The sequence below is a fragment of the Eretmochelys imbricata genome, chromosome 11, assembly GCF_965152235.1.
Source record: "Eretmochelys imbricata isolate rEreImb1 chromosome 11, rEreImb1.hap1, whole genome shotgun sequence".
Taxonomy (NCBI): Eukaryota; Metazoa; Chordata; order Testudines; family Cheloniidae; genus Eretmochelys; species Eretmochelys imbricata.
The window spans coordinates 8,088,498-8,100,517 of NC_135582.1; the positions used below are offsets into that span (position 1 = coordinate 8,088,498).

Here is a 12,020-nt window from a genome sequence, read left to right on the forward strand (position 1 = left end):
CAGTAACCATCAGAAACCTCCAATGGTGATTCCTAGCAGGACTGCTAAATGCAGGAACTCGACAAGGGAAAGACTGAATGTCTTTCTAAAGGATGTACTATGGCCCAAACCAAAGTTATGGCCTTGATACACAAATTACTGGGTGGAGGTCAGACTAGATTATCACAGTAGTCCCTTCTGGCCTTAAAATATATGAAGCTATGAAAGCAGTTTAGCTAAAATAAGAACATTATCATTTTTGACCCAAAGCTCAAACTAAAGCTCTTTCTTTAAGGTTCAAAATATTTTAGTTAACTTTTTATTGGGGTTTCTCATTTCCCCCCTCCCCCACGGGTTCTGGTTATGATGGGAAGCAGAAAGGCTGAAATAGTGAGATAAGTTATCCTCACAGTTTTTCTGTAGCAGCCAGAAATATAAAGTAACAAATATCCCACAGGACAGCAATGTGTTCATGAGATTTCCAGCTACAATTTGCACATGAAAAAAGCTCAATGTTTGATTTATTGGATATTCAATAGGTATTTGTGCCTCAGTTTCCCCATAAAGAAAAATGGGGATTATAATAATAGCTTACATTTGTAAAGCACATTAAGATCTTTGGTAAAAAATTCTATATGTATAGTATGACCATGTGTTACTATTGTATTGTAAGGAACAGGACACAGTGGGTAATGGATGGAGGTGGTTAGGATTTTTAAATTTTTATCACATTTTTGATCCATAGTAAGATCATAGAAGAATAAATGGAAAAGAACCATTAGATCATGAAGTTCATCCCCCTGCAGGGGTAGCATATGGTTCTGTTACAATAAAGCATTTACATGTGCGCTTAACCTTAAGCACATACTTAAGTCAATTTCTGTTTAGCACTAAAGCATGTACTTACATCCTATTGATTTCAATGAGATTTAAGCATATAGAATTATAGAAATATAGGACTAGAAGAAGGGACCTTCACAGGTCATCTAGTCCAGTCCCCTGCACTGAGGCGGAACTAAATATTTTCCAGATTGTCCCTGACAGGTGTTTGTCTAACCTACTCTTACAAACCTCCAATGACTGAGGTTCCACAACTTCCCTAGGATATTTGTTGCAGTGCTTATCTAACCTTACAGTTAGCGAGTTTTTCCCAATGTCTAACCTTGCTGCAGTTTAAGCACTCTCCCTTGCTGCAATTTAAGCCCATTATTTCTTGTTCTGTCCTGAGTGGATGAGAACAATTTATCAACCACCTCTTCATAACAATCTTTTACATACTTGAGGACTGTTATCATGTCCCGTCAGTCTTCTCTTCTCCAGACTAAACAAACCCAGTTTTTTCAACATTTCCTCATAAAGTCATGTTTTTAGACCTTTAATCATTTTTGTTCCTCTTGTTTGGACCCTCTCTAATTTGTCCACATCTTTCCTGAAGTGTGGCCCCCAGATCTAGACAGAGTACTCCAGTTCAGGCCTTATCAATGCTGAGTAAAGTGGAAAAAATTACTTCTCGTGTCTTGCTTACAACACTCCTGCTATTACATCCCAGAATGATATTCACTTTGTTTGCAACAGTATTACACTGATGACTTATATTTCATTTGTGCTCTACTATAACCCACAGATCCTTTTCTGCAGTACTCCTTCCTAGACCGTCATTTCCCATTTTGTATTTGTGCAATTGATTATTCCCTCCTAAGTGTAGTAGTTTGCATTTGTCCTTATTGAATTTAATCCTATTTATTTCAGACTATTTCTCCAGTTTGTCGAGATTATTTTGAATTCTAATCCTATCCTCCAAAGCGTTTACAACCCCTCCCAGGTTGGTATCATCCACAAACTTTAGAAGTGTGCTCTCCATGCCTTTATCCAAATCATTTGTGAAGATATTGAATAAAACCAAACTGAGGACAGATCCCTGTGGGACCCCACTTGATATGCCTTCCAACTTGATTGTGAACCATTGATAACTGCTTGCTGACTACAGTTTTCAGACCAGTTGTGCATCCACCTTACAGTAGGTTTGTCTATATTGCCCTCTTTTGTTTATGAGTAGTCATGTGAGACAGTATGAAAAGCCTTAGTAGAGTTGAGATGTATCACATCTACTGCTTCCTCCCTATCTGCAAGGCTTGTTGTCATGTCAAAGAAGGATATTAGGTTGATTTGACATTTGATCTTGACAAATTCACGTTGAGTGTTACTTATCACCTTATTATCTTTTAGGTGCTTACAAATTAATTATTTGCTCCATTATCTTTCTGGATAAGCAATGCAGGAGCTTGCAAGATGTTTCAATGAGACATTTAAAATCTCATTCACAATTGTTTTTTTTCATTCATTAATTTACATGATAACCGCTTGCATGGCAGGCCTTGCGTGAATAATATAGCTATTGACCTAAACACATGCAAATAAATCTATTAAGTCAAAGAGGGTCTTTTGTATATTTCTAGATTTAGACAAAACCTGTGAGATTAGTGTGACAGATATGGCAATTTCCTGCAATATCTTTGGGAGATCTTACTGTATTAAGTTTATGTACCATTGTGGGCCAGGGATTGTATGTAATTTCATTGGAGAAGGTGACAGAAGCTCCTCTAGGAACTAAGAACATTGGGAGTAATTAGGCAAATTCACTAAGGTTGTAACACCTCCAGAGAGGTACCACTACCTGGAGATGCTCTGATATGCCAGTTCAAACTGTATCCTCCAGAGACCAGGACTTTTGGATAAATAGCCTGAGTTTCAACTGACTCAGGGCCTTATTTCTGATCCAGCAAATGGATAGGACCTTCTGTCCCAGGGGGTGCCCCAATCCTTAGTGAAGGGTTGCAAGGACTGACACCTTGCAGAGCCCCTCACTAGCATTGGGATGACCTCTGATAAGCTTCTTAGCATGCATGTAAGTTCTTTTACTGTTTTTAATATATTTTCTTTGTAATGCTTTCACCTTAAAAATAAATGTGTTTCCTTATAAAGAGTTGTGTGGTAACTTGGGCCTGCTGACAGTTACAGCTTTGCAAACCCTTCAAAGAGAAAGCATACCAGAAATGCTGGCCTGTTTAGGCAGTCTGGCTTGCTGGGGATATCACAGTATAGGGTATAGGCAGTGCAGGAAGGAGAGAGACACAGGTCTCCACCCAAGACAGATGACAGCTGAGGAGCCAGACGCCTGGGGTGGGTGCCTTGGGTGAACCATGAAGTGGGAATACAGTGCAGTTGCCCTGACATATGACAGTTAGGTTCTGGGAAATGGTTAAAGAGACATACATAGTCCAAGCAGTGCACTGAGATATACAGTTTCATGACTCTCAGTAACAGCAATGGAAACTGTGCAGCTAAATCCCCACTCACTGCTTTGAAAATTAAGCCCTTGAAATAACTTTGGAGAAGAGGGCTTTGCCCACCTAATGCGGGCAAGCAGCAACACAGGAACTTGGTGAGGAATTAAAAATCCATGCTCCTGAAGCAGAGTTCAGCAACCTGGAGGCAATTTTCACGTAATACTACATGGATCACAATACTACACAAATCAGCATGTTTTGTTTCTGGTATCTATAATAATAAAAATAAATAAAGATATGAATATATATCTGCAACTTAATTTTTATAGTCTTTTATTAGTAAATGTCATTCTACTTGAAAAGATGAGCCCTATTGTAGATACTGAAGGAGTGTTGGTAAGAGACAAAGCCTGAAGCAAAAGATTTACTCACATTATATAGGAATATTACTCATAGCCTATAGGAGTGTTAACCAGACTTTTATGGTAATGATCCTTAACTAAACATGTAACCTTCTTTGGTTTGTATCTTCCTCACTTTGTGCAGCAGAGATCTTTACATTCAGACTGAGCCAGTGGTTTTTACTTCCAAACCACGGAGGCTCAAGAAAGACACTGATTTCCTAGCGCAATGCTGATAGCTTCCCTCAGCCTCCAAAAAATAAAAACAAAAAATCAACAATCACTGTGACAAATTCTGCCCACACTTAAACCCCTTTGAAGCTAAGCAAGCTGAATTTGTCCCACTAACTTTAAAATGGGGCTGATCAGAGGAATCCTCTGTACCCTTTCCCTTTGTTCTAATTTTGATTTACAGAGGCTCTAGTCATGGTAAAGCTGACAGGACACAAACTCCCATGCACTCTATGTACGTTGTTTTTAAACCTCTTATTGTACACAGTTCTTCTTTGATTCTCTTTTATTTTGGAGTTTTCTGAATTAACACCTGAGCTCATCATCTATGGCTCCATCCTGCTCTCTTTTCCATGGCCTCATGCAGAGATGTCATCCTTGAAAACACTCATTTTATTTTAATCTAGTCCAATAAAAAAAATCTCTTACAATTTCCTCTGGTTTCCACTCCCCTCCGCTTTCTTTTTCTTACTTATAGGACTAACATGCTTAGCACTTCTATACACCTTTTTTGACTCAGACTTAAGTGACCTACCTACCTGGAAATAAAAACCACTTCTCTCTCCTTTATTTAATTATTAATGTTTCAGTGCAAAGTATTCTCATATTTTAACAGAGTGATTCTCTTAGCTCTCCCAACACTTTTCTTTCCATTCACGTAACATCTCTATGGCAATTACACTGATTCTCTACATGAGAGAGAATTGTTAGAAAAGTATTTAATGTATTTTTTTAAACTGACATTAAATGTAGTTTAGCAGCTGAAAATAAGGAAGAGGAGCTCACAACATATGACCAGTCAGCTTTCCATGAACCAGCAGATTGAGAACCTTGATGTAGTGGTTTATAGATCACTCCTGTATTCTTTGTAATCATATAAGAATAATGACTGGATTGCTCTTCAGCATAAAAAGGGTTGCTTTGATCATACTGAATAGTCTTTACAGCTGAATTTGCAGTTGTTAGATAAAGCAATAATATCCCTAAAATGTTGTTTTGGTCCAGCATCTCACATTAATACATAATTTAGCAAAGAAGCAGCTCAGCAAGTGACTACCCATATCCCAAGACATACTATTGACACCTTCAGATCCTTACTGCTTATGATGACCTCCACATTTCATATCAGGCGAATGGGTATATCCGAAATATATTGCCATTTAACTGTTTTGTTTATGTTTAGATTGTAAGTTCTATGGTCAGAAGCCGAAGCCTTGCGTTTATCTGTAAAACACCTAGAACTCTGTTGGCAAGATGGGCCTCAACCAAAGTAGTGAACTCAGTGGGCATTTTTCTATTTACTTCAGTGGGCTTTGGATCAAGCCCTATGTAAATAATAATACGAATAATAATAATATTGTAACAGAGCTACACAAAGATATCTAATGTCTCTAGGTAACACAGCAGAGTCATTTTGCTTTGGGGTTAGCAAAAGTGTATCTTTTATAGTAGCTGTGATGGGGGTGGACTAGGCACAAAGGCCCCCTGCTTGAGGCATCAGAATTTTCATAGAATCATAGAATATCAGGTTGGAAGGGACCTCAGGAGGTCATCTAGTCCAACCCCCTGCTCAAAGCAGGACCAATCCCCAACTAAATCATCCCAGCCAGGGCTTTGTCAAGCCTGACCTTAAAAATATCTAAGGAAGGAGATTCCACCACCTCCCTAGGTAACACATTCCAGTGTTTCTCCACCCTCCGAGTGAAAAAGTTTTTCCTAATATCCAATCTAAACCTCCCCCACTGCAACTTGAGACCATTATTCCTTGTTCTGTCATCAGCTACCACCGAGAACAGTCTAGAGCCTTCCTCTTTGGACCCCCTTTCAGGTAGTTGAAAGCAGCTATCAAATCCCCCCTCATTCTTCTCTTCCGTAGACTAAACAATCCCAGTTCCCTCAGCCTCTCCTCAAAAGTCATGTGTTCCAGTCCCCTAATCATTTTTGTTGCCCTCCGCTGGATGCTTTCCAATTTTTCCACATCCTTCTTGTAGTGTGGGGCCCAAAACTGGACACAGTACTCCAGATGAGACCTCACCAATGTCGAATAGAGGGGAACGATCACGTCCCTCGATCTGCTGGCAATGCCCCTTCTTAACATCCCAAAATGCCATTGGCCTTCTTGGCAACAAGGGCACACTGTTGACTCATATCCAGCTTCTTGTCCACTGTAACCCCTAGGTCCTTTTCTGCAGAACTGCTGCCTAGCCATTCGGTCCCTAGTCTGTAGCAGTGCATGGGATTCTTCCGTCCTAAGTGCAGGAGTCTGCACTTGTCCTTGTTGAACCTCATCAGATTTCTTGTGGCCCAATCCTCTAATTTGTCGAGGGCCCTCTGTATCCTATCCCTACCCTTCAGCGTATCTTCCACTCCTCCCAGTTTAGTGTCATCTGCAAACTTGCTGAGGGTGCAATCCACACCATCCTCTAGATCATTAATGAAGATATTGAACAAAACCGGCCTGAGGACCGACCCTTGGGGCACTCCACTTGATACCGGCTGCCAACTTGGAGCCATTGATCACTACCCGTTGAGCCCGACAATCTAGCCAACTTTCTATCCACCTTATGGTCCATTCATCCAGCCCATACTTTTTTAACTTGCTGGCAAGAATACTGTGGGAGACCGTGTTTTGCCACACCCATCCAAGGAAAAGAGCACTGGAGAAGTCCTCCAGGTACCCTAGAGTGGTTGTTAGGAAGCCACCAATCAGAGGGGCTGCCAGAATGGCCAGTCAGGGGCCAGGAGGGCCCTATAAAGGAGCTACAGAACACAGAGGTAGTTAGTTGTTGCTTGGAGCTGGATGAGAGAGGATTGTGTGCCTGGCTAGAAGATGAGCAGGCCCAAAGACAGTCTGCTGGTTGGGACCCGGGGCGGGGGGCGGTGAGAGGCTCCTGGCTGGCTGCTAGGACTGAGCCTAAAACAATTTGCTGGCAGGGACTGGGAGACCACTGAGGGAGTTCCTGGCTAGCTGCAGAGACTGAGTAAAGAGTGTGGACACACCCAACCAGAGGGGGTGCTTGTGAGAGGTGGGTGCTGACCTCATTACAGTAGCTTACTATTATTACTTTTGTGACAAAGTTGTATATAGTTATATCAGATGATTTGGGCATGAGTTCTTTATCACTCTGTTCAAAATAATAATTTATTATATTTGTAAGTATTGACATCATGCTTGGCGTATTGAGACACAAAATAAAGATTGACATAGCAATTTAAAAGACTAGCTTTGAAGCTTGAATATTGTACATGTAACTAGACTAAAAAGCATTCTGCGCAATTTGAGCATGAAGAAATTCATTATGATCTGGGAAAGAGGACACTATAGAAACCAGTTACAAACTGCAATTGAATATCCCTTTATCAGTATACAGAGGATAACTAGTGCCCAGATTTTGAGGCTGAGAGTAGCTGCAAAAGTGCAGAATTCAGGAACTGGAAGTTTCTAAAGAACAGAATATGCCTATAAAGGGAACTAAGAAAATGCTCAAAAGCTAGAAATTAGTACAGCATAGACTGTGTTGTGTCTTGATTTGGTTACAGGATTTTGAGCTAATCTTTTTCTGAAGCTTGTGCTAATCTGGGGTGGTGTTAGGCGCACAAGACATGGTTCATTGCAAGACTAAATAGCTTGATCTGAAACTTTGTAACCTTATCTGATTTGTGTATTTCAATTATTAAAATTAAAGTTTAAAATACAGAATTACTAATAGATTTTTGTTTTTAGTAACAAAGTCCATTGATAAGTTACAGAACATGAACTTTGAAATCTCTGCTGACAAGGGCTATGAAGGTGCCTCTGGGGACTGTCCATTACCTCAGTTGCCCTTTCTCATAGCCAAGACTTTAAAAAGTCAATCTACAACCTCACAAACAATCCACCTTTGCTCCCAGAAGAACAGCACAGAGAGCAAGTGAATTTTCCAGGCACTGAAATCCTCCCAGTTCCATGTGGGGCAGGTACCCCAGAGGGAGGTGGGCTTATGTAAAGGAAGGGTGCCAGTCCCTGATGTAGCTGTGAAGATACTATATGTAGAATCTTATGTAATATACAAAGAGATAGCTGCTAATACTTGGTAAAGAGCTAGTTGGGGAGGGTTACTTTTTGATTGGATGGTGGTGATGAATGTTACGGAAGTAGTTATGGTTCAACAAATTTTTAAAATTAAAAAACAAAAAAAACAAAAACACTTAAATTATTTGACATCATAGACTAACATTGCATAGAACTCAATGTAACTGCATGACACTTACTCATATCCCACGTGCTTTTACCGTTTTTGTTACATTCATATGTTCTGTTTTTGTTTAGGTGCCAATCCTGCAAACACTTCTACACATAGTTAATTTCATGCAGAAGTCCTTATTGAACTAAATGAGACTCCTTACATACTTAACTTTAAGTGTATATGTGCTTGCAGTATCAAGTTCTTAAACTTTTCCATTGTGATGGGCCAGTCTGTCGTGGTCCGTCCCTCCTGCTGCCATTCTGGCATCGCATCCAACCCTCACTTTTGGGTGGTGAGCTTACTCTCTGAGATAGGGTGAGGAGTTTGGCTATTTGGGAGAGCCTTGTAGTAGAGCTGCTACTCCTCTGGATGGAGGAGAGCCAGTTGATGTGGTTCAGGCACCTGATAAGGATGCCCTAGGGAGGCTTCTGTTGGAACTTTACAGGGTATGTGCCAATGGGTGGAAGCCCTGAGGCTGACCCAGGACCCACTGGAGGGATTATATCTCCTGGCCCGCCTGGGAACACTGGGGAATCCCCGAGGAGGAGCTGGAACCTCTTGCGAAGGAAAAGGTCAGGTCCTCCCTACTCTCCTTGCTGCTGCTGCTGCAACTCTCACCAGGAGAAGTAGCATAAAGGAAAAAAGGAAGATGTTCTTAAATTGAAAACTCTTTGGGACAGAGAGGGTGTCTCTGGGGGGTTTTATGCAGTTCCTTGAATAGTGCAAAGAAAAGTTTGAAAAAAGGGCCACCGTGCACTTAAGGCTCAAACAGAAGGCAAATAAAAAGCACTCACATTTTAAACTTTCACTATTATGAAACTTATGGGGATGGGTGGGGGCCTGCTTCATGACTTTTGAATTAAAACAGGAAAATGAAGTACAGACCCCTCAGGCTTATGCTCAAATAAATTGGATAGTCTCTAAGGTACCACTAGTCCACCTTTTCTTTTTGCGAATACAGACTAACACGGCTGCTACTCTGAGACCCCTCTCAAAAGCCTCTGCAAAATGTAGAACCGAAGTTCTATGTAAATATATCTGCCAGTAGGTGTCACCCGGCTCCTGACACAGACACAACCCGCCCCTCTCCCCTTTGCAGGAAGCTCTCAACATGCTCCATGGGAGCGTCAAAGCTCTGAGGCAAGAGGCGAGGGGGTCTTATTAGGACTGGCAACTCAGGGAGCCAGTTGTTTTCAACGTTAGTCAGACTGGGCTTGATTGACAGTTAACTCAGCCAATCAAAGTTGTTGGATTGTTCCCGCCCCAGCCTTGTTTTGCCGACTATTTTCGCCCTACCCAGCCAATCCCTTAGCAGACCATGGGGAGTAGGCGGGATGCGTACGAGCAGGCCAGGGGCTCCCGCTCGCTCCACTTTCAGTTCTCGCGAGATCTCCTCTCGCCCCCTCCCCCCCTTTCGCTGGGTGACTGCGCAGCCGCCATGTTAGTTGCTATGCTGCCTGTGTGAGGAGGGAGGGAGGGAGGCCCTGAGGGAAAGAAGCTGCGGTTCGCCCTCCCTTCCCCAGGCAGCGCTACACTCACAGCGGCAGAGAGCTCGCTCGCACGCCTGCCGCCTCCGCCCTGTCCCCCGGTTCACCCCCCCCCTTAGGAGCAGACCCCCCCCTCACTGCGTGTACGGGGCGTCCTGTGCCCCTTCCCGTGGGGTCCGCTGTATTAGTGCCGCCCCCCAGCGGTTGTAGTTTGGGGGGGCAGAGGAGTGTCCGGGGGGGGGGGGGTTCGCCGCCTCCTCTCCGGCCCCCTCCCTCGGCCCAGACGCCGCAGTACGATGTGGTCCGTGCGGCTGCGAGCGGCCCGGCTGCTGCTGCTGCCCGTGCGGCGGCTGCTGCGGGGGAACTGAAGGCAGCGAGCGCGCCTGTGCGTGCGAGGGGGGTCGTGGGGAGGCAGCGGCGAGCCCAGCCCGCGGGTCTCGCCTCAGCGCCCCTCTCGCCTTATCTGGAAGGACGCGGCTGTTATGTGAAGGTGAGCGAAGCCACCGTCCTGCGGTGCGTGGTGCGCCGGGCTGCGAAACCAGAGGCTGCGGCCGTGTGTGCGGCGGGCGCTAGTGGAGGGTGCAGAGGGGGCCAGGCGTTTTCCTTCTCTAGCCCACCCTCTGCAGCCCCCCTGTATCAGCCCATATACGGAGCTGTAAATGGAAAGCAGCTCTCCTGAGAGCCCCCGCCAGTATGGGTGGTTCCGCGCTCTCCCCCCCCCCCACCTGCCCAAAAGATTTCGGAAGAAGGCTGAAAAAAAAGCCACCAAACGCACCATGGGTTCAAAAGCACCATTCAGAAGAAAGGGGGGTGATGAGGATGGTTGGGGCGTATGTTTTCCAGGGATCCAGCAGTGTAGGAAACTCATCAAATTTCTGAAACAAGGTGTTCTTATATTGGGAATGGATTTAATATGGAAGTATAAGATTGTCATGATTCCTAGGTGCATGGGTGAGTGCCTGTGTGTTTCTTTGGACAGGAAACATAGGCTGGAGTGCAGTGTTTTCTTTTCATTCCTACAGTACGTTTTTTTTAGTGTCTCCCTCAACCAGAAAGCTTGTATAATCGGGAACATCTTACATGCAAGGGAGGCTTTTACTGTACCTGGTGATGGGTAACTCATGAACTCATTGCACTGCCATCTGGAAAAGGAAGAATGCTGTTGTTTTTTCAAAACAAGGCTTTTGTTAAAACTAACTAGCTGCCGGTTTATATAAAGTGTTCCAGTTGCTTAAGCAAAAGTAAATATATATGTGACCAAATTTTGTGCCACTGTTCCTACAGAATGAGTAATAGATGATTTAAAGAGCCTAAAACAAAATGCACATAACAAAGCAAGTTCAAAATGCTTGTATCCCTAATGATTTTTAGTGCCTTTTAAAATTCAGTAGAGGATGATTTTAAGGTAGACACTGATGGTTAAGCCACAATAGCATTTGAATTTTGTTATTTCGGGTATTTCTCATGCTTAAACTCTGGTATGAATGGTAGTGAGGGTTTATTGCATGTGTGTGTTTTGACTACTGTATTGATATTGGTAAAGAAATGCTTTGTAATACAAGGAGTTACTGATGTGCCCACATACAGCCAGATGTTCGTGAGCTCAATACATCTTAAATGTGTTGTAATAATACATGAATGTAATTTTAAATTAAATTTTGTAAAACAATTTTCTTGTAAGATATTTGGATTGTGCCAAAGCTTTTCCAGTTTGCTGCCTAAACATTTTGTGAGTACCTTATTTTTGACAATATTTCTTGCTTCATTGACCTCAAAAGTTATTTTTTCTGCTGCCTGTTTTTTTCATAGCATAAATCTCAAATTTGTTATGCTTTACCATCAAACTAATAGGTCAATCCTTTGAGAGGGCACACACACATAAATATACATACACAATCTTAGGAATGTTTGTGGTTTATAATCTCAGAAATTGAACTTTGTTTACATAGGAAGATGTGATACTGAAGATCAATTTTAAACACTTAACTTGAACTTTTAAAAAGACATAACAAAATAGGATAGAATGTGTAAAAATATCTCTTTACGATCTTGAATTTCCAGTTTCCTTGCACTTCTTCAGGATTTCTTTTGGTCTTTTGTCATCTATTTAGCCTACTTAAAGCTGTTGCAGAAATTGAAACCTCCATGAAGCTTCTTCAAAAGCATAAATCTGCTAGTGTTTTGCTTTCTTGTGTCTCATTCCCTATGTGCTTAGATTCTGGTTTGTTTGTGGTTTAGGTTCATAATGAATTTAGACATTAGAATAAATCTTATTTCTTTTACCAGTTAGCTAGCTCCACAAAATATATTCATTGCTTTAAAGTTGTATTAACCTTCTAATTCCTAATTTAAGCTGACTGTAAAGACAGTATTGATTGAACGCCCTGGCTAAAAATACTTTCAGGGTTG

At 42.4% G+C, this 12,020-nt stretch overlaps 3 protein-coding genes across 5 annotated transcripts in view; 2 read left to right on the forward strand and 1 right to left on the reverse strand.

Moving 5' to 3' along the window:
- TMEM177 (transmembrane protein 177) overlaps nucleotides 1-3,140 on the forward strand; it is a 56,057-nt gene extending 52,917 nt beyond the window's left edge. The window contains exon 3 of the transcript XR_013347507.1: nucleotides 1,729-3,140. The gene's annotated coding sequence lies outside the window, so the exon portion shown is untranslated. The remainder of the gene's footprint in view (nucleotides 1-1,728) is intronic.
- The window catches only part of LOC144272360 (fibrinogen-like protein 1-like protein), a 57,924-nt gene that overhangs the window by 26,056 nt on the left and 19,848 nt on the right, over nucleotides 1-12,020 (reverse strand). The window lies entirely within an intron of this gene.
- The window catches only part of PTPN4 (protein tyrosine phosphatase non-receptor type 4), a 231,415-nt gene continuing 228,995 nt past the window's right edge, over nucleotides 9,601-12,020 (forward strand). For 2 of the 3 annotated variants that reach the window (XM_077829541.1, XM_077829542.1), the window contains exon 1: nucleotides 9,602-10,101. The gene's annotated coding sequence lies outside the window, so the exon portion shown is untranslated. Of the gene's footprint in view, nucleotides 10,102-12,020 lie in introns of all 3 variants that reach the window. The other variant, XM_077829543.1, reaches the window with a different exon arrangement.